Source organism: Arachis duranensis, unplaced genomic scaffold (genome assembly GCF_000817695.3).
Source record: "Arachis duranensis cultivar V14167 unplaced genomic scaffold, aradu.V14167.gnm2.J7QH unplaced_Scaffold_232527, whole genome shotgun sequence".
In the NCBI taxonomy this organism is placed as follows: domain Eukaryota; kingdom Viridiplantae; phylum Streptophyta; class Magnoliopsida; order Fabales; family Fabaceae; genus Arachis; species Arachis duranensis.
The window spans coordinates 934,339-938,648 of NW_026264853.1; the positions used below are offsets into that span (position 1 = coordinate 934,339).

General features: G+C 32.0%; 1 pseudogene; it reads right to left on the reverse strand.

Moving 5' to 3' along the window:
* Positions 1–854: 854 nt before the first annotated feature.
* Positions 855–2,558, reverse strand: LOC127744219 (fatty acyl-CoA reductase 8-like; annotated as a pseudogene).
* Positions 2,559–4,310: the final 1,752 nt, after the last annotated feature.

A 4,310-nucleotide genomic window follows, 5' to 3' on the forward strand; every position in this document is an offset into this window, starting at 1 on the left:
CCGCCGCCGCCGCCACTGAGATCCACCACCGTCACCGTCGAGCAGAGCCACCCCCTTCTTTCTCTCCCCCCGTTTCTCTCTATATCCCTTTCTTTCCTTTCTTTTTTATTTATTTTATATTTATTTTATTTTATAATTTTTTTAATGAGAGGAGTAGTTTGGTAATAAAAAAATAAAATTGGTAAAAATGATGATTTTAAAGTGTTTTTGAACGTCGAGGATGATTTTAATAACAAAAAAAAGTCGGGGACGATTTTGATTTTCTCCCTAGACCGTAGGGACGATTTCAGTACTTAACCCAAATAAATACAACGGCTTATCTATTTTTATTATATAAAAATTAATACTAGTTATGATATAGATTATCATCAACTATTTTTCCGATTAAAATTATTTAGACAGTACAAATTAAACATGGACGGTGTTGTCTTTCCAAAACTTAAAAAATTAAACTTACATAAATATAGATAAGAAACATAGTTAGAGGTAATATGCACATAATAATAACAAATAGTATTCTCTCTTTTTATATATTACAGTATATAATTAGTGAATATATGAATCATCTCTATATTAAAATAATAATAATAATAATAATAATAATAATAATAATAATAATAATAACAAATTTTTAATTACAAAATATTCAAATAAAACGATACTAATTATCATAGAATTTATTTTGATATAATTTTTTATTTCAAGAATGATATAAATTATTTTATAACTAATTATGAAATAAAAATTTATCTATTATTTTTACTTATCTCTTACGATGATGTAAAAAAGTTTATTAGTTTTTTGAGCCTTACAGGGTTGTAAATCTAGTTAATTATTATTGCTTAGCTTATTACCTACCTTTCATCAAATGTAATAGTTGCGGTAGAGTGCACTATGATTTCAATATCTTCCAACATCTCTTTAACGAGGATTTGATCTTTGATTCCGAAATTGTGAAGAGAAACATCACCTGCAACTGCCACCACTTTTTCGGACAAAAAAAGCTGAATTTTTCACCCCACTTTTCTCTTTGTATTTTGAACAATTGCTTCCCAAACACCTATAGGAAACATTTCAACCGATGCACCAATTATTTTAACCATTTTATTCCTATAATAGATACATATACTTAAAGATATAATCTAATATAAAATAATTTAGAATATATATTGAAAATGTTAAGGAGTCCGTATTTTTAGTGAAAAAAATTAGAAAGTTAATGTTAACTTCAAGAAATTGCCTTATTTAATATTTATTAATTGTCGCAACAATTAATGAATGCTAAATAAGACAAGTTATAGCTATTTTTGGCTTATTTTCTTTGGTTACCAAACAATTTCGATGTGCTTGTAGCATTATTGTAAGATCCAGTATAGTTAACTAATGCAATTGATCATGAAACAACTAAATTTAACAGAAAATGGCAACCTCAGTGTGCAAGCGTTGGAGAGCTACATGTGGATTTGATGCTCTTGACAACAAGGTATAACCTTTTTATGTTGGGTTGAACCCTCAATATCTTCTCCACGAAAACTATAAACAAAATTAAAATTTAAAAGGAACCATTAGAGCATTAATCATTGTACTAATTTCATCATCAGAAGTATAGATATAGATGCAAGATAATAACTTTTGGCTAAGAATCCAGTTGCACCAATAACTAAAATGGTCTTTCCCTTGAAATACTCCTCAACATTATTTACTTGTGAACTCTGCCATAGCTAATTGAAATAATAAATAGCTGTAGTAACTAATGGTATATGAAAACGCCTACTAAATTTTATGTAGTTTGGTTCTGTCAATAACTGTCACGGAACGCTCCTATATATATATAGCGCGAAAAAATTGATATGTGATATCAACCGTAATTTATCGGATTAAGAGTCAAGACTAATTAATGTTGATTTTAGTTACAGTTATAAATTTTGGGCAGCATCTTATTGTTGCACGCAATAAATACATTTCCCTTGCGGGAAAATTTCGGGCAGCATCTTTTAATTAAACAGGATTCATTAACAATTTTATATATATGCAAACTGATTGTTTTATTATATGAGAACATGAGAATATATAAAATTATAATAATTAGTTCAACTGTGTGATGTAGATTTAATTATATGAAAATACATTTTTGGTTTGATTATTGAATTAAATGCTTCATATTAAGGCAAAATTATTTTCTTGTGATGACATTTCATCCATTCAACTAAAAGCTAAAGCATGTTCGGCTTCTGTATATATGAGTCATGGCTGATTCATTAGCTTGGTCATTTAATAAATGTAAAGATAAAATATAGTAATCTCAACAATTTAAGCGTTGAATATGAGATATCGATACACTATTTAATTAAAGATAAAGCATATTTTTGACATTTTTTAAACATGTGTTAATAATGTGACAATCATAATCTAACATAGCACCATAGACTTGTCGACAAATATTATTGTTATATCTAGGTATATAATTAATCATAAGAATAAATGATTATTTGTACCCATGATAGTTCAGAACGTTGACATTTGTATTCATCGTAGTTAGAAATTGACTTTGTATCCATGTAAGATGAGTTCCGTGTGACAAAAATAACCTGGCTTGGATTGACACTTGCTTCGGGATTGTAGGATCCTACGTGGCTCTCTGAACCTCCCAAAATTTTGTCTATGTGGATATGAACGTTTCTATATGAAGGTAGAAAGAGCCTTATACTTGAAATTAAAACCCTAGCAACTTATCTTCCCCAATTCGAACCATACACCCAAAATAAAATATTGGTAAAATTCAATGCAAGTGCACCCAGAGTTATCTCATAACTTAATGTCATTACGCAGATTTAATTCTGATGGAAATGATGGAAGTCGTAGCAGTTCTTCAAGTTCGAAGAAGATGAAAGAGAAGAAGCTCGACGGCAAATGTTTCTGTGGGAGTGATATTGTGTTGATGGAGTCTGGCACGATTACGAATCCTAATAGATGGTTCATCAGATGTCATCTATGGACGGTAAGGGTCAGATGCTGTTGTTGTTGAGGTGAGACAATTGTTTCTGAGTTTTAGTTGACAATGTGGGGCGTTCTTTTTTTTGTTTTTTCAGACAAGATATTACAGATATTTTGTTTGGGTGGATGAACTCGAATAAGGATGGGAAGGCCTGGAAAGATGTTTAGCCAAGAGAAAGTCGGAGCATTCTTATGCAAGATGATGGATTGACTCTCATTGCAGGGAAAAAAATTAGCAAGCATCCTCAATGATGGCTAGGAAGATAGACAAATTTAGGGTTGAAATTAGGGTGAAATTAGGGGAATTAGAGTGTTGATTACAACCGTTGCACTGGAGGTAGCGGTTTGTTTGTTTTGTGAGTTGTATTTGGTGATGAAATTATAAGACATGTAAAATTGGGGATCTTTGTTCGTGATAGTTAAATTTTCTCATGATATTGGCATGATATGGTTTGTTTCTAATCTATACTGGTTTGCTTTACATGTGATACATTGATGTAGATACGCAGGCTTTGAACTTGTTGCTACAATTTGAAATGATTTTGATAACGTTTAAAAGTATACAATGCTGTTGAAAATGGACATGAATCTCTCTTTTCTCTTTAAGGATCCAATAATAAGCTGTATCCGTAAATTAGTAACCTGATAGTTTTACTTTTCAATATATGAGTTCGAACCAAATTGGCCGAACAAAATGCTGTGACAATAGTGATACCAAAAGAAGGCAAAAGAAGGCAAGTATTGGCAACTCAAATCAAATCTTCAAAAAAAGCATTACTAAGTCATATCTAAGCCATACCATGAAAATACATAACAAAATACAAGATTTATGTATCTCACTGGTGTAAACTAAAAACAACAAAAAACAACCATAACTAGTCTATGATATTGGGGTCGAGTTACTGCTCCCGCTTGAGATACTATTTTTTTCTCCGCTTGATCCACATATCCTGCTTCGACCTGTACCTTGACCTCTCCCTCTATCAGCTGTGCCTTGACCTCTAGTAGTTGGAGTCACAACTCCAGATGTGGGCATGAACTGCATAAATCGGGTGCTTGTCCCTACACTAGCACCTTGCAGTGGATGAGGTGCAGTTTGAGAGTTGTGTATGGATGAAGTTGTAGTTGGCTGGTTGACAGGTGGTGTCATTGGCTGCTGTGTTTGTCTAGTCGGAGGCGGTTGTTTAATACTTCTCCTTTTAACTTATTTTCTGCTTGTTGCATTGTTTGTTGGAAGTTGTGGTTGTGCGGTTAGTGGGGGAGGCATTGGTTGAGGCTGCTGCATTCCAAAAAACAACGCAGTCATTATCACACAA